The sequence below is a fragment of the Sphaerodactylus townsendi genome, linkage group LG08, assembly GCF_021028975.2.
Source record: "Sphaerodactylus townsendi isolate TG3544 linkage group LG08, MPM_Stown_v2.3, whole genome shotgun sequence".
Classification (NCBI taxonomy): Eukaryota; Metazoa; Chordata; class Lepidosauria; order Squamata; family Sphaerodactylidae; genus Sphaerodactylus; species Sphaerodactylus townsendi.
In genome coordinates this window covers 51,683,615-51,702,522 of record NC_059432.1, presented here as the reverse complement: position 1 = coordinate 51,702,522, position 18,908 = coordinate 51,683,615, and the positions used below count along the sequence as shown (strand labels likewise).

The window sequence follows — 18,908 nt, the reverse complement described above, 5'->3', positions numbered from 1 at the left end:
ATTTCTGCAGGAAACACTGCTATACAGTTAGACTAATAAAAAATAGTCAGCATATTCAATTCATATGTTATTGTGAAATACATTTCATTTCTCACCCCAATTTGTTACTGCTATTTATTGGGAAATGCCATTGTAATAATTTTATTCCATGAAATTTCACAAGAACTGTTTTTTAAAAATAAATAAATATAAAGGTCCAACTAGATGACTATATTATATTTTTAAAACGAGAAAAATTACAGGACATCCAGTGAAAAATCTTTGGAAAAGTAAATGAATTATCAACCATGCTGAACAAATTAATTGTCTGGCTACCTATTGCAAAAAGAAACATCTAAAATGAATTATAATAAGACAAAAATTACGGTTTTTGGTAAATCTAGAATTAAGCATGGATGGTAATCATGTAGTTGAACAATGTCCTGTATTCAAGTATCCTGGCATTACATTTCAAGCATCCTTGCCTTGAGAAGCTCACCTAAAGCCAGTCTCACCTGATGGAAGCCTTATTGAAATTCTGTTACTCTAAAGGTAGGCCGTTTCTGCACGGCGTCGCTGGGGGTTGGGCCGGCGCATTCTGCGCCGACCCAACCACCCTGGGACCGTTCACATGAACGGTCCCAGAAACAGCCAGGACGACGGCGCTGCGGAGCGCCATTGCCCGGCCGACCCAGCTTGTCCCTGGCCCTCCGGCGCATCGCCGAGGCCTGGAGACACACACCCCTGGCCCTGCGCGCCTGCTTCAGCGTCGCAGGGCAGGGGGCGTGTCCCCAGGCCTCGGCGACGCGCCGGAGGGCCGGAGACCAGGTAAGTGAAGGGTTGGAGTGGGGGGGGAGGGCGTCTTGGAGCCTCTGCCGTTCGCACGGCAGCGGCTCCAAGCCGGCGTTTCCCAACAACCTTGCTCCCTGAGCGAGGTTGGGAAATGCCGGCTTCGCGCCTGTCGGGCGGTGCGAGGATGGCACGGCTGCACAGCAGCTGCGCCCCCTGTGCGAATGGCTCCCTGGGGATGGCGTTTTTGCCATCCCCAGGCCACCATAAAACGCCCATGCAGAAAGGGCCATAGACAGTTCCAGCTCTCAAAATGTTCCAGGGCAAAGTAATATCTCACTCTTTGGTAGAAGTTTTGGGATGGAATATGAAGATCCTGGATTAGCTGGAGATAATGCAAAACATCCTTATAAGGAAAATTCTTGGTCTCCCCCAGGAAATCCTGGCTTCCATAGAGGCAGACTTACCATCAATTTCAATGAGGGGGCATCTGAGACTATTAAAATATTACACCAAACTTGAAAATATCTCAGATATGCATTTGGTCAAATGTGGCTTTCAGTTCCATTGGGAAGAAAATCAATTGGTCCACCTGTTGACTCCCATCTTACAAGCATATGCATCACCTTAAAAAAGGGTTATCAATAACATTTATAAATGGCTTCTAGAGAAGGATACATCCTGTGATATTGAATTGATTTGAATTTCAAAATCCTCATTATGGCATACACAGCTCAAACACACCAAATTTCTATCTCAGTGCTTAATGAACCTTACAAATCTGGCTCTAACGAAAGCTTTTATGAGCATGAGATTTCATACCATATCCTCTGTACTTTTACAGGGAAGATTTAATAGTCCCTATAGATTTGAAGTTTTGTCCACAATGTCTTAATCAGGTTGAGGACCTTATTCACTGTATATTATACTGTTGGTGGTATGTCACAATACATTTTAAACTGCTTCAAGTCATGGTACGTTCTCCTGACACTTACAAGAATTGTAGTAAGTTTCTCTTGGCAGATGCTACTCCTCTAGTTACTCTTATAAAAGTTGCTACTTTTGCCTTTTTTAATCATTTATTGTTTCTCAAATAATTATAGGGCAGCCTATTTAAATATGTCTAGGTTTATGGTTTATGGTCTATTAGCTTATTTGTTGTGTGTAGGTTGTAACTTTTAGTATTGTTATATTGCTGTATTTTATCCTTTCATATTTTGTCACGTGCTATATGCTGTTTGTTATATGTATGTCACTGCAGCCTAAAGCGACAACACTAAAGTACATTCATTCATATATTATTAAAAGCAGGTGAAATAGAGTCCTTTAGTACAAACTAGAGGACAGACTGGGATTATATAAAATCAGGAATAATTCTGCTGTAGGCTAAGGTTCCAATCTTGAATTGCTGGAAATAAAAGTAAATAAAATGAATCTCAGTGGGACTTCACTCCAAAGAAACACAGGTCTGCAGAAGCAAAATGTCTTCAAATCAATATTCCAACATTCAGAGTTAAATTAAGAAATATAAAACAAAACTTGCCACTGTCATTGATCATCATAACAATGTGACATCCACTCTAGCCATTTTCAGTGTTACATATCAATAAGATGCATTTATTATTTTATTTATAGCTTCTTTCCATATGATTATAAACCACCAGACTATCCATGAGCGGACAGGAAATGAAAGTTTCTAATCTTGTGCTATCTCATATTTACAGTCAACTTATTCCAGTACGAGTTTGTCTGTAGAAAGTTTCTTTTTCCCTCATCCAAAAAGGGAGGAAGTGGAGACAATGTGCTTTTTCAGTTCACTGGCAATAAATTGTATGTTTTGTGTGAGTTAACAAGTTAGTAATGATAACAGGCATGGATGTTCTTTTAAAACTTTCCAAGAACAGAGATGTTTGTAAAACCAAATCAAACGTATATATGAAAGAGGACAGTACCTTTGATCCAACTTACTATAGACTTCTATAGAGAAAAAACAAATTCTGCTCTGACAATCCTTTATCTTATTTCAGTCTATGTTCACACAGTCAAAAGATTCATTGGAAAGGGAAGAATATTACATGCTTTGAAAAAAAGGCCCTCTACAATGAAAGGCTCCTGCTTATTTCCATATTGTTTGCAAACGAGTGACTATCTAAATAATATTATTCAGTTTAAGCACATAGTGATCTGAGAATGATTCAAGATGATCCTTAGCAATGTGTAGCTCATGAAGACATGAAGTTGTCTTATTCTCAACCACTGGTCTATCAAGGTCAATATTGTCTACTCTGCTTCATAGCAGTTCTACAAGTTCTCAAGTCAGTTTTCAGATCACCTCTTACTAGATCCTTTGGAGTTAAAAAAAATCTGGAGATGTTAGGGATTGAACTTGATACCTTCTGCATCCAAAGCAGGTATGCTACCCTTGAGCCCTGGCTTCTCTCATGTTTCAGAACAGTGGCATATACTTGTGTGATGGACAAGAGGCTGTCCAACCCCTGAATGGAAAATCAGCCACTCAAATGAGCTCACAGGAGTATTGCTCCAGATCCAGTCCCCTTTGAGAAGAGGGATGAGATGTTGGAGGCAATGAAGGAGAAGGGGAAGTTGAGTTCTGCCTCAGAGAGAGAGCAGTGACAGCTCAGGTCTGACTCAGGAAAAAGCAGACAAAATGAAGGGTACTACGCCTGGTTAGTGGTTAGTTCTATATCTGGAAGAGAAAAAAAGTGCTTGATTGTTAGGCTTTCTGGTCTTCAGCAGAATTGTACATCTGATGATGTACAGTTTAGTCTGACTTTGGGGAGAGGGCAGACTGGTGTGGGTGGAACCTGTGTGTGAGGAAGGACCCAACCAGGTGGCTAGTCAATAAAAATCTATGCCTGACAGCATTGCAGAAATGTCTCTGAAGTCGTAATCAGTTTTTGCGCCTTAACCAGGTTTCTACTTTGTCTACCTGGAGACCTATGCTGCTGGCTTGATCCCTTACAATCAGCCTGTACGTAAAATAATCTTCTTATTTATTTATATATTAATCCAGCCTCAGTAATCAACTTGTACACCACAAAACTTACCTCACAACAGCTTATATATTCACTACCTGTAGAACACCTGGAAACAGAGGGGAGGTTTATAGTTTTAAAAAATCTAGATCCTAAAAATCTTAGGCTGATGTATGTATCCCCTCAGTAGAGAAAAAAGCTTGTCACAATTTGGAGAGCTGAAGATCCAACATCCAGTCTCTTAAAATTCCATGTAAGGTTTTAGGGTTTTAGGGTATCAGATGTTGGGCTAGACCTTTCTCCGCTTCAGATTTTGGAGAGCAGCTGCTTGTCAGAGTTAATGATATTAAAATGTGGTGCTTTTTTTGAGAATAAAAATTCTTCAGTAATCCTTCATTTGCAGGGGACAAACGTTGAATGGTCACTTCCATTGCAAGAAACCCAGCATTCAATTCAGTTCAGAATTAGTTAAATGTGATGCTTCTCCCTACCTGGCACTTTTGTTGGTGATAAAGCTGTTGAGTGAAATGGAATTGTGTGAATGACATTGAAACCAACAGGACAGAAAGACTATTAACTTCCACAATGTCTGAATATTATTTTAGTGCAAAATGGGCAACATCTAGGCCAGGCAGTTCTAGAACTGATATGTGCTGCAAGAACTGGCGTTTGGTAGTGGCAACATGTGCAACATATGAAAAAAAAAGAAAAGGACACATTAAGAGCATCTGTAAATCTCTTTATTTGGAACTATGTACTTTCACTGAGTCCAGTTTTCTCAACAGAGCATGAACTCATCATTTTGCTATGCAGGGAATTGCAACAGTCTTCTTGATAAGGCTGTCCACTTGCCCAGATCTAACAGTTTCGCTGGATTGAGATCTACATGAATTGGCCTGCAAATTTTCCCACCACACCAGTGACACACATTTTATGCTTCAAAACCACCAAAAGCAATTTGGAGACAATAGCAGTTTCTTGCGGTGGTCTAGTAGAAACACAGCCTGCCAGTATAGTATTTTATTGGAGTAATTTACCCAAAAAAGGAAAGTCTTTTATATTCACAGAGAATTATAATAGGCAAAGGGTGGGGGAGCCATAACAGTGTGGGCTAGTAGACAGTATTCATTTTCAAGCCTTCTTCAGCCATATGCTTAGTAGATGGTTCACACATGAGCCTAAGAATGTGCTCTTACATGGTAAGGAGCCTCTGGGAGCCTGTCATGGTGCTTGGATCAAATTATGTATCAAACTACAGCTGTTCAACAGCACTTAGTATTTTGGTGAACAAAGAAAGCAACCACATATAATCATTAACACTGTTCATGAGGATAAAGAGATTTGCATATCTGATGTAATGACTGAAAATCGACTCTGGACATTAAAGTTCACAACAGTTGTGTCAACAGCATGCCTGAAAAAGTGAGAGCGGGTGGAAAAGAGAGGAGAAAACTTTAATATTTCCCTCCAAAAGTGGAAATATTTATACATTCAATTTGAACTTTCTTACTTGCTTTCAACCTGGGGGTCAGGACCCCTTTGGGGGTCGAACGACCCTTTCAAAGGGGTCACCTAAGACTCTCTGCATCAGTGTTCTCCATCTGTAAAATGGATAAATGTTAGGGTTGGGGGTCACCACCACATGAAGAACTGTATTAAAGGGTCGCAGCATTAGGAAGGTTGAGAACCACTGGTACAGACATATTTTAAAAACACATTCAGTCATTACTCCCTAGGAAGTTTAGTGTAAAGAGAAAGCTATCAGAAAACAAAGCAGATTCCACACACACACATCACTGCACAAAAATTCTCTGTTTTGTATTCATATGTAGAATCCCCAGATTGCTTTGGCAAGGGATCCATTAGCAATTGTGGAAGTAAATAAATTACCATCTTGAAGATCAGCTCTTAGACAGACAGACAGACAGACAGACAAACAGACAGACAGACAGACAGACAGACAGACAGACAGACAGACAGACAGACAGACAGACAGACAGACAGACAGACAGACAGACAGACAGACCATTAGGACACAGTACCTTTACACAGCTTCTGTTCCTTACAATGCTGCTTGGACGGAAGAATAAATCAATCAGAAGAATAAATACATCAATTTTGTAAGTCTGCAAAAAAAAATCTTTCACAAATCTTTCTGGTTTCATGAATATCTGATTGGTTGTGCAGTTATTTCAGACCTCCAGAGATAGTAAAGAATTGTTTTATCTGCATGTCCACATCTGATTTTCATGCTTTAATACCTTTGATTTGAACTTACTTCCTCTTTGCCACTTGGCATTGGCTATCTTCAAAACTGAATTTTCCCCTTCTTTCTGCAGGCTGAAATGCTTGCCTTGAAAGTGAATTCCCAGTTTCATGACAGTAAAACTTTTTTACCATTGGATATTTCAGATCAAAGAAGGTTGCAAAGCAAGATAGAACTTAGTAAATAGAAAGTGATCAATTTCAGCATGGTATCAATAAATTTGTGTAGGATTATGACACTTGCATTCAAAGAATGAGATAGCCAATATTGTTGACAAGTTCCCATTTTTGAACTGATAGAAAAAAAGGCAAAAGATGCAAAAAAAATTAACATAAAGTTTCTGTTTGAAGTATGTTGTACATAATACAATTTCTGATGTGTTTAGAGATTTTTCATCAAGAAAGCTTTTATGCAATAGTTTATAAAGTCTCTTGGAAATATGGCAGAACACTATTACCTCGCACAAGTAGTAGTAAGGTAATACTTGTGCAGTATTACAATTGGTAGCATTGTAAGGTGCAATATTACCTTGCACAACTACCTTGCACAATTTCCCTGAGGAAGAATCTCAAAACAAATTGAAAAATTTACAGCATTGTTCTTGCTGCAAAGAACTGTCTACAAAACATGTGCTTGAAACTTTTCTCTTTGGTTTCTTGCCTAGGGAAGATCAAATGTTCCTTATTTGCTTTTGTCTTCTATTTACTGAGGCTTTACCAACAGTTTAGGTCCTCTGCTTTTTGCTGTGATTCTGGAGATGCATTTGTGCTTTTGTGATTCTGGAGATACATTTGTGCACTTGTGCCTTGTATCCATGCTGCATAGTTTTTAGATGTACAGTATGCCTCATTTATACATCTATAATGCTGATATATTGATGTTCAAATAGTTTGGAAATGCATGTTCTTTTTTTTCTTCTTTTTTGGGGGGAATTTTGGTATGAGGACACAGAAGATAACCCAAAAACAAAGAATCATTATTTCAATTTGGACAATGGAGAAAAGAAATCAAGACTTGGATTTTTTGAACCAAGCCAATATGGATGAGTCATTTAAGATGGGAGGGGGGGGGCAACTCTATCATTCTTTGGCAATTGGTGCATAAACACACACACATTTACACACACTACTACCTGATTTTAAATTAACAACATATTTCCTAGAGAAGTGGTAAGTTTTATTTCAGACTCTCCCAGCATAGAATTCTGGCTTGTCTGGTATTATAATTCTCAGTCATCAAGAATCAGACACATGGATCAATTTCCTTACATAAAACTTCCCAAAAATAAAAGTGGAAGTTGTCAGACTGTTTTTGCTGAGTTTATACACTCTCTGTGCATTCGGCCTTCTTATGAGCAGCTGCTTATATTGAATGAAGCTTTCCATTCACATCTCACTTGAGGGAATGGCAAAACTGCCAGTGTATTTTGTATTTTGATGGTGTTGGATTGCATAGAAAATCTGGTCATCATTTGCCATTTATAATGATGGTTACTGCCTAGGCTGTCCATCTCTGCTGTTGAACAAAGCCGGTTGCCAACTAGATGGCCAGTTTTAGAGGAATTTAAGAGACCAAAGGTAAAATATCAGGGATAATCTCACAATCTTAACAATGTTTTCTACAATGTATGTTAATTTTACTCAATAGTGCCTCTTATAGGGTCGGCAGACATATTTAGATACTTATATGTGAATTGGTAGACAGGCATAAATGGAACATTCACATATCCTGTATTGTTCTATATAGAACTAGAGGGGGGGAGGGCACACAGGGATAATCTTTCTCTGGGGGGGACCATGGTGCCTTTTGATGGTCCTGTATGTACCAGTGCAAGATTTTCTCTCTACCATCATCACCCAAGCTGGGTGTATTGTATGAATACAAGCATTGTATGAATACAAATTGAAGCCTCGTAGACCCCCAAGATGTCCCTGCCCATAACATTGTATCTGCTCAGTGAGCCACACACTGGAAAATAACTCCACCAAATATATTCCTTTCCCTTAGGTGCTATGGATAGATAAATCAGCAGTCCATCAAAAGCAAAAACAGTAAACCTGTGCAAAAAGGGGGACATTGCTAGCAGTGTGTTAGAGCAATCTTTATTTGCTGGGTGATCACAAATATCAAGGGGATGCAACATTATTAAAAGCAGCTTTCTTCCCAGGAATTCAACAACATTCAGTATAGTCGGTGAAAGATGAAACCTTTATAAATTTTTGAAAAAAATCTTTTTGGGTCTGGATAGAAAAGTAAATCCATTATGACAGCTAAAGCTTATGTTAAATCCCCTTGCTCTCACATCAAAATAAACAGACTCAATCAGATTTCATTGTTTTAAATAAACAAAAAAAATTATTTTGCTCTTTTTGAGCCAATAGCAGTTGGATTTTATAGGTGTAGGCAGATCTGCAATCAGAGCTGGATACAAGGATGGGACTGGGGGAATTTTGCACGGGCATTTCCAGAGAGCTTGAGGAGTGATAAGGCATCTGCTTGTCCCAGGTTCAATCCCCGGCATCTCCAGTTAGTAGGTGATATGAAAGACCTTCCTCTGAAACTGGGGGGTGGGGGGGTGCATCGGGCAACCCAAAGAGACAATGCTGATCTTGATGGACCAAACATCTTATTCAATATAAGACAGCTTCATATGTTTATAAAGATAGTTGCTCTACCTAGCAGCTATAATAACCTTTCAACTTCTTGGCACAAAATGAAGCTGCTGCAAACATTTGCTTGAGTTCATTTATAACTATGGTACTGCTATAGAATTACTTTCAGATGTTTTTATTTAACAAATCCCAAAACGTTTAGCTAAGGGCATGGGGGTGGGGAAATAAACTGACTAGTTCTCGCTGACTAGTTTTATTGGTTGATCTGTCGATGTCCATTGATTAGTTTCTATATTGTTGTTGGTTGAAAAGGGATAGGAGAAGAGGAAGGGAGTTACAAATGTGCTTTGTGCTTTGCAAACACAATAATTCTTCCAAAGAATTTGAGGGGAATTGCTATATTTAGAGAATGCTGGATGATCCTAAAACTCAGGTTCAAAAAATTCCTACACAAAAGATGATTCCATACTAGAATGAAGGCGGCATGCAGATTGTATTGTATTGCAATAATCTCACACAACCATTTCTCACGGTAAATGCAGGCCATTGCATGTACACAGCCAATTATTCAAACTAAAGTCACCACCTGTTGTATATTTTAAGTGGAAGTACATGATACAAGATTAGATCCAGATTAAATTTATATTTTCCACTGATTCTCCCTACCTGCTGCAACCCCACCCCCTTTCTCAGGATCTCTTACCTGTAAGAACAGAGATCTAACGCCTCAGGGAGATGGGTTCCATTCTAGCCTCTGAGTCCATTTGCAGAGAGTTTGGGATGGGGGAAATTATTCAAAGATGAAGTCTCTGTTACGCATTCTAAACAGAAAGTCCCAAGAGAACACTACTTTTATCAAGTATTTTTCTGAACATCTTAACTGGCTAGCCTGTGATTTCTACATGGAAGCCCCTTCTACACAGGAATTTGATAACATCTTCAAAACAGACTTCGGCTATACAATTTCTTCTCAACCTCTGGAGAGAGGGTGAGCACAGTGGGAGACAGCAGCTCCCAAGAAACTCCAGCCCACTTCTGATCTGAAGCTGTGAGGGCACTGGTAAGAGAACAGTAGTCTCAGATACAAGGGAGAGAGGTGGTTTTTAAGATACTTCAAAAATCACCAGGGACCATTTATAATTTGCAGTTTGTCCTGCACCCCATTTCATTACCTGCATTCTCCCCTTAGAATGATTGTTTTTACAAGGAACTCCTGAACAAATTACTGATACCCACTTCCACTAACTGTGCTGCAACTCAAAAAGTTTGCACTCTTGCCTGAAAACTGACAAAATAATGTGTTCAATCTTAGATGGCTTTTACAAACTGGACCAAGCCCTCCTGCACTATTGTGATACATATAAGCTGTGGTGCTGGGATAGTCACATTTGGGTTTGGATGGATTCAACTGCTGCCGTGATAGCAGACCTTTATGTAATCTGTCATCTGCTGTGTCTCTACATAAATCCCATTCTAGGCTTTCAAATTATCTATTGTTTTAGATCATTCTAGGTTGGAAAAATGCATGGTTCCTTCTTGTCTGATTACTCTTCTCCCCTTCCATCATTTCATTTAGGAATCAGGCCTTCTGATTGCTGTGGCATTTGTGTCCAACTAACAAATTATTTCTTGATGCAATCATAAATAAAGTTCCACCATTGTAAGTCCACTGAAGTCCTTCTAAGTCAGTTGAAGAAAGTCTAACTCTATTTAAGATGAGACCATTACTCTGTGGGTGTTACACATCATTCGATAAGCAATTCTGTCAAATCATTCTCTTTTACTCATATATCCTTACTGAACAGCTCATGATCATCTGTCCTGGTTTTAAAGTACTTTCTTTTATAGGAATAACCCATCATTCAAACTGAACTCCCCCCCCCTTTTTTCATGACCACTATCTATTTGCCCTGCTTGAAATTAAGACTAGCTGTCATATAAATGATTATGGAGATCCCTTTTTCTTTTTACTCTTGATGTATGAGGCCCAGTAAATGTTTATTTTGGATAGTTCAGTGGCACTTGATTGGAGCAAGGGAGAAATGACAATGCTGCCCATTAGAGGTCTGCCAGAGCAAACCTCTGTGCCCATTTTGGAGCTTCAGGCCTACCACAACACTGGGGCAGGTCAGTCACTCCAGGATGAATCTAGCAGGCAGGCTGTTTGCTCAGTATTGTACTGTGAATCCTTTATTGAGTTTTCATAGAAAACAGTTAAACTAAGCACAAAATGCAAACAAACCATAATATTTCTATAATGCCCCCCCTTCTGCCTATTATAAAAGGGATCCCTTTTTTGCCATCTTCAATTGTGTCTTCTTAACACAATGCGTCTGATATGAAATATAAAGAAAAAGAAGAAAGTAAGATCAGATACGTTAATGTCATTGTGCACGCACAACGAAAATACAAACAAAAGGATCGATCATAAAGCCCCTATGGGAAATAGAAGTGACCAAGCCTCAGTTAAACTTGAGGGAGTTCACCAGACTGGATTCCCACCCCACCCCTCCACCCACAGGGTAGATGCAGACACACACACACACTGTAAACAGCCTTTGGTATTTTAAAGCAGGCAGACACCAACAGATCTATGCACACACACACCCCTCTGTGGAGCGCAAAGTCTGGGGCACTTGGAAAACGCTCCGATCCATGGGCTTGCGTCCCTCACTTTTGCACATAACCTGTTGCTGTACATCCAGCTTCAAAGTGATGCGCAGGTTCCCCTCCGGCGGCCATTAGCTGCAACGCAACCCGGGAGAAGGGTCTCTTTCTCCCGTCGGTTTTAAAGGGCCTGACGGTGGGACCGGTTCCCAGCCTGTCCCTAGCCCTGCTCAACCGCCGCCTTCGCCTCATCTCGTCTTTCGGGTCTTCCCACCGACTGCAAGGCGGCTTTGGACCCGCTGGCAGTTGACGGCAGATGAGGATGTGGCTCAGAGACGGAAGAAGCGAACCTGCGAGGATCGATCTTTTGTCTTTGGGGCTATAGCGCCAGTCAGTCCCAGGGGTTCCCAGGGCGCCTTCTGAGCAAAGGAGCTCTCCGTCGCGCTTAGGCGCTTGCTCGGGAGTAAGTGCAAAACTTTCTTCCCCAGCAAGCGGACTGGGGCCACTAGCCCAACGCGCCGGTCTTTTCCGAGCTCCTGGGGTTGGGGTCTCTCATTTCAGCCGGGGCTGGAACCGATTCTGTTCCGAAGCGGACTGGGCAAAGGCGCTCCGCAGAGAAGCTCAGAGCCTCCTCAGGAGTCAGAGGCCCTCCGTGGCGCGGTCGCCGCCCAGATACCTTTTCCTTCCTCAGCCCCAAACTCTCTCTCTCGTTGGAGTTCCCAAAATCCCGGCCCACGAAGCAGGTGACGCTAATCCCCCCCCCCGCCCCCGACTGTCGTGGGCCGACTGTCGTGGGCCACCACGACGCATAAGCCGCACGATCCTGGGAGACGCACCCCGGCTGTTCCCGCCGATTCACCGATGCGTCGGTCCGTCCAGCCGGCTCCGTGGCCGGGCGGCGGGCGGGCGGGCGGAGAGAGGGGGCGAGTCTTCCTCCTCCTCGGCTGCGCTCCCGGCTGGCCGGCTGGGGCTGGGCTCGCCTGAGGAGCGGAGGATCGCGCTCCCCTCAAAGCTGAGGATAAGAGCAGATCCAGCAGGCGCCCTGCTTGGATTATCCAGCATTTCCTTTTATTTGATGGTGCCTCAATGCCTATGGGGGGCGGAGGAGGGGGCGCACAGAGGACGAACACCTAATGCAAACCAGATCTCTAAAGGTCTAGCCGGGATCTCGAGTCATCAACCCGCCATTAGATCCACCGATATATTAAAAAATCACTGTAGTGAGCAATCCAAAATAGGCTTCAGTAGCGAATTGAGAGGGGTTTCACTCTTTGCTCTCCACAGAGGGGGGTGGGTGCGCTTAGAATTGCCCTACGCCTGCGTTTGTACAGGGCGTGGGAATGGGAGCGTTTCGACCGTCTTCCACTGACAAGGGTGCTATAGAAGGCTACAGTGAGCTCGGTTCACTCCACACCCAGTCAAGCAGGGGTGCTCCTTGTTTTCAAGGCCGTTTTCTTAAAGAGGTCAAGGGACTCAGCAGTCTCATTCTAAAGACGTGGCGATTTAAGGGGAATTTGTAATTAAGAGGAATTTGGAAAGGGTGGCGTTACATCAGTTTGATAAAGTTGGATGTAACCGCGCAGGAAATGGAAAGGGGGGAAATGCAACGTTGGGGGAGAGTGAAAGGTTTGTTATTTCCAATCCCCCCTCCCCACAAACACACACCTCCCTTGCAGGATAGTGTTAGAGAGCAGCCATGTTGGTCTGCAGTGGGACAGTTAGACTCAAGTCCAGTCGCACCTTAGGGACCAACGAGGTTTTCGGCTCTGAGTTTTCGGAAGTCGAAACTCTGTTCATCCGATATTTTGGAGGGAATCGTCCTAGACACGACCTTAGATGAAGCGAATGCTCTCTCGGAGATCCCTGAAACTGGCTTCCTTCAAGTCAACGTGTCGAAGGTCAGATGCGCTACACAAAACACAAACAAGCGCACAAGTAAACTCCGCGCTGAAGGGAAGAAAAGCAAGTAACACTCACTGGGCTACCACGTTTTCATTTCAGAACTTTCCTTGTTCACCTTTTGTAAGTCTACAAGAGGTTAAATTACTGTCTGTAACCATAGAGTAGAATCCTTTCATTAAAAAAATATTTTCCACAAAGAATCCATTATAACATAAAAGCTAAGAGCATCCCACAGTCCCGCTCCCATTTATCTTTTTTAAAAAAGCATTCCCCGGCATATTTAGGACTGGGATATCGACTGGGAAGTTGCCTTAGCGTGTGTTGCGGGTATGGGGGTGTCCTTTACTCCCAACCGCCCTGCGACTCTGTGTAGTCTACACACTGGCATAAATCCTTGCAGTCGGACTCGAAATGTCTATTCTTGGGACGCGGGTTTCACTGAAATCAGTGGGCTTCTTTCCAGGGGAACGGGGTTAGCAATCCGGCGCAAAGTGACTGCCTTCTGCCCTCAATAACTCTGCCTAGGATTGCTTTGCTGGGGTCGAGATTCCGGAGGCTGAAGCTTCAATGCCCAGTACAAGATGGGCCGAGGATCAACCTTGGGATAAGCGCCCCACGGGGTTTAATAGACCCTGCCCCAGAAGCACTAGGATAGACGGTACCTGGGGAGATTTGAGGGCCACGGTCCTCTCCTAGAATACCCTCCCCGCCAAGAACATAATCCTCGTGGAATAGATCTAGGTCATCTACTCCTGAGTAATTGCACTTAAAAACAAAAGGGCAGAGCTGAATAAAGCTGGTGCGCCCCTTTTCCCTGCTACCGGCCCCGCCTTCTTTATTGACGCGATCTGCCTTCGAGGGTTACGAAACTCCAGCGGGCTGAGAGTTCGAGTCCCCCCTGCAACCCAAGGCGAACGTCCAGACCTGGTCCCGATCTCGCCTCTGCAAAGGACCTCTGCTAAGACGTCAGAGGAAGAAGGGCCCCTGTGGGCAACTGCTGGCCCCATCGAAATTCCTGCAAGCCGGACCTCTGAGATAGACCCACAAGAGGTCCGGCCCCGGGGGTCCCCCTCAAAGCTTCCCACTTGAGGAATGCATTTGGGCTGAGAACCCACCAGCGAGAGGCAATCCGCAGGGGTTGTGCTTTCAATTCAGCACACATATGTGTCTACTCATAAGATGCCACTACTAGCAATTATATACTCGAAGTCCTTGAAAGATGCAAGATTTAAAGCGAAAGGCAAATTAATTAATAGCCTAAATGACCCTTTAATGTGCTAATATTGAAACTCTGCTTCAGAAGCGGGTTGACTTTTTATCTGAATGTGGCTGGAAAGGGACGGGCAGGGAAGAAAGAGACAAAGCGGCCCAGTCTAAACACTAGTCCACTCTGAAACCCCTGATGCTTGTCGACTTCGACCCAAAGAGTGCGATTTCCACACCACCTCCCCATTCTAATATTGGAACCCAAATGTGATTACAGGGTAACTGAGATAGACAGGATCCATTGACTTCAATGAATTTCTTATCCCTGTTTAGGACTGCTGAAATAACTTTCAACTGAAGTAATGGGATCTGGAAAGAGGGAGCTGGGATTAGAAACAAGAGAACAAGGAAACCCTTGCATCAAAGTTACTATCCCAAATGGGCATAGAAAGGTGATAGGATAGTGCAGTCCAGTCGAGTCCATCATCTGATAGCATAGCAACTTGCAGAAGGGGCCTTGGCTCCTGCCTGGTGGAACCCTCTGTCAGGTGAGACCAGGGCCTTGATCAGTTCTGCAGGGCCTTCAAGACAGAGATGTTCCTCTGGGCCTTTGGTTGAGGCCATTCCCTGGGTTAAATATTTCATCTGAAACAGCCGGCCTCCCATACCTATGTCATATCTGGTATATATCTTCACTGGGGCATTAGCCACCCCCCCACAAAATAATAATGATGATGATAATAATAATAGAGTGTGGTGAGAGAGGGAGATTAGGCCTGGGATGTACCTTATGGTGACCATATATATTTGATTTTTAGAATGATATTGGATTGTTTTCCAATTGAATTTATACTGTAGTGTTTTACCTGTGGTTTTCTTGATGTTACATTAGATCGAAATGTATAAAGTAAGCTGCCCTGAGCCCAGCTTCGGTGGGGAATTGGGTGGGGTTGAAATGTAAGTATGTAAATAACTAAGAAAGAGAAATGCTGAAAATCATGTGGGGCAGGGGGAGGTAGACAGAGTTTTTAAAAAGCAAGTTGTGTATTGGGATTGTGTATGACTGTGTGTGAGTTCCTGGTCCCCTCATTTTTCTTTGCCCAGCTATGTACAAGAGACCTCCTGAGTCTGTTCTTGATTAACAGAAAGTTATCCAAAGGCCACGCTAACAACTTAAAGTACCTTAAAGCTAATTTAATTTCTATGGCTTTTCACAAAGAAAATATTTAATTTGATTTTTTTTAAACTCAAAAACCTGTTGTTGCTGACAGTCTCAGGCCCCTTCACAGAATTTCAGATCCCCGTGAGACTTGGGTTAGGAACAGTCAAACAGGCTTGAACCCAGTTGAGGTTTGTGTCTAGAGCACAGTTCACTGTCTCACGAGATCTAGAGAGTCTTTCAAGAATTTAACAAGAAGAACCATCCATAACAAACCCCGTTAAATCAATGGATTTGTGCCATTGACTCCAGCCAGCTAAAGTGTGCAGAAAGCCTCACAGCACATTCTGTCAGTAATTGTTATCACAACCCTGTAGGGTAGATCAACATTATTTTCATACCTCAAAGGGTGGGATTGAGACTGAGAGATGTAAATAAAGCATATAAATGAGCCATCTAGCAAAAGCACAAGAAAACATCCTTCACATTAAGTTGCAGAAAGAAGACATCTTCGGGTAGATATTCTAGTCCAATAATGAAATACAAGCCCTGTAAATAATATGGATTTCTTTTTCTTATGGGGAGGGGATGAAATATATGTTTACAATATACTGAAGCAAGGAAAGCCGGCCAGCATTTTGTCGGCTGACGACCTTTTCAAGCCGATAAATGGGTCCAATTCATATCCTATAGAAGATAATGAGAAACACAACTCGTCGTGACATCAGTTATTCTGGACTGTCCCCACAGGTCCGACGTTCTTCTCAATCTGGAGGACTAGAAACCTTGAAGGAAATCTCCGGGATCAAGAAATTTAACAGACTACATAAAGGGACTAAATAATGTTTGGACCAATTACCAAATTTCCCGGTTGTTTTAATTGTGTCATGAGACCTCCAAATACCAGCTGAGCAGCAACCGCCAAAACTATAGTAAACACAACAATGCAATGAAATACGCCAATGCCCGCACTTCCTTGAGCATTTTCATAGACCTTATCCGGCTTTCTCCTGACCAGTTCCCAACAAATAAGCCCTCCAGAGATCCTAAGAGAAGTTACCAGAGGAGGACTCTTGAGTGCTGGGAAGCTAGACTGAAACCGAGGCGCTTGCTCGCAAAGGACACGGACTGGGACAAAGTGAAAAGTCCCCAAAGCGAAGGGGAAAGAAAGTCACTCCCAATAGCCTTTCTCGAAGGCATTCGGGCCGTGCAAGGCAAAGCGAGAACAGACAGGAGGCAGCGAAACTTGAAACCGAGACGCCGGGAAAGAGGGATGGGAGGGCTTAGCGCATCTGGCGAAAGTCAAGGCTAAAGAAGAGCAGAGACCGGCTTAAACGTTCCGGGCCCCTTTTGGGATGCCCGCAGAAACGCGGGACGGCCACCGGCTGCAGTTCAGGAGAAACTTTCAAGAAGCTGCTCCTCGCGAACCATTCCTTGGGGAAGACCTCCCTGTTCCAGTGAACGGGTCCATCTAGGGCACCAGATTTTTGGGTCGCAGGAAGATTTCGGGGAAGGAAAAGGTAATGCGTCACTCCCACAAGAACGTGAGCGGCGCCCTTTCCAGTCCCTTTAGCGGAGCTGATGTTCGAGGGGGCGATTTGGTGCACTTTAGCTGCCGAAAGTTCTGGGTGCCCCAAGTACACAGCAGGTACAAGCGAAGTCTGTCTACACCGATGACTTTGGCAGCGCATGTCTACAGAGCCCTCCTGAAGCCTGCACTCAACGGGATTTATTCCCAGGACTTTTAGGATCGCACTGTTAATCCGAAGGAAAAAGCGGATATCCTCACCCAAAAAGATTTCCTGGACAGTGTGCCTTGTCCTGGAACTGATTTACCTATTAGTGGGTTTAATTCGAAGTATAGATGGACGGCAGGATTGTGGCGTTGTTAAGGAAAACTTTTCAGGCAGAGTTTGAAAGGCCTGAAACCCAATAAAAATGCCATCTCTAGGATCCGAAAAGTGGATACACAAGGAAAGTATTCACCATCGATGACGTGCATTTGAATGTATCTATCTCTCTCCCACCCATAATATATGAATAAAATAGAGTACAACAAGTATGAATTAATACTGGCTTCGATTTTGGAAATCATCGGGGGATTCTGTACTTCTAGTGCTTATTTTTTAGTTGTGCACTTTACATCTCCCACATTTATATGGAAATAGTTTCCACTGAAAATCACTCTGAGTCGCCTTTTAGGATGTGGTATTAAATTTCCATCACATACTCTAAAAATGAGAACTCTGCACTGAAATCTCTGACCCAGACAAAGTGACTTTTGAAAAAAGACATTTTTGTAAAATAAATTTATCATTTTCCTTCGGATTCTGAATGTTGACATCACATTTCTATTAATAACATCTTTATAATATAAAATGGAAGGCTTTAGATTGGTGTGCATGTTAGGATGGGAGAGTCTAGGCCAGAAACAAAATATACACAGGAAATAATTGGCTACTTTGTTTTTTTCTAAATCTCTTGTCTACTGCAATTAAAGAGATTTATGTTCGAATTTTCCAGGCATTATCCACTAGGCGGCACTCCATACACATAGATTTTGTTAAAGGTTGAAAAAAGACGTTTTATTCAGAAAATACTTTTTATAAAGTCGCCTATTTAATGTCACACCCTTAAAAATAAAACATTTTTGTAATAAACCCACTTGTTGGAAATATGTAACTTCCAAGTTCATCAATAAAAGGATATGAATTAGCGACGGCATGTTTTCTTTTCTCTCTCTCTTTTAAATAGACATCACATAAGAGATATTTTATCCAGCCTGTCAGAACTGGATATATTTCTATTTAGGGTGTGTCTTTTCCAAATGAGGCGAATGAAGAATTTCCATACAAAATTTGAGAGAGATGATTTATAAATAGAGGCGTCTGTTCTTAAAGTGATTTGAACCACATTTGAAACTCTGGATCAAAATAATACCAAGGCCAACGCTAAATTCGGAAAATGTCTTGAAATATCTTAAATGCGCCGGGCAGACAGAGCAGCCCAAATTGTGCTCAATACAGCGCCAGCCCAGACTAAAATTTCAACAAGTGGATGATTAAAACCTTAAAGAGTTGGGGGTTTGGCCCGTCTAATGTTCAGCCATCATCTGACATTTGCTTCCTAGGATGCTGTGATAGGAGATCACAAGGGCAATGAATCCAAACCTCCAAATCACCCTTCAAATCCGTGAGGTATGCAGTTTAATGCAATTGACCAATTTTGTTTTATGCCGGATTAATCACGGGCTACAATCCAAGGCACATGCGGCAGAAAATAAACCGAATACACAGCTGTGAAAAGGAGGGGGCGGAGAGAGGTGTGGAAGAACATGCCCAAACCAATCCCAGTGCTTGTGATTTGACTCCGAAGAGAACGAGGAGTAAGCT

At 42.5% G+C, this 18,908-nt stretch overlaps 1 long non-coding RNA gene across 1 annotated transcript in view; it reads right to left on the bottom strand.

Annotated features, from left to right (window-relative positions):
- LOC125437901 overlaps positions 1–18,908 on the bottom strand; it is a 46,001-nt gene that overhangs the window by 22,617 nt on the left and 4,476 nt on the right. The window contains exons 2-4 of the long non-coding RNA XR_007245274.1: positions 12,990–13,157; positions 9,346–9,463; positions 5,807–5,890 (exon numbers count right to left, since the gene is read on the bottom strand). This is a non-coding gene — a long non-coding RNA (uncharacterized LOC125437901). The remainder of the gene's footprint in view (positions 1–5,806; positions 5,891–9,345; positions 9,464–12,989; positions 13,158–18,908) is intronic.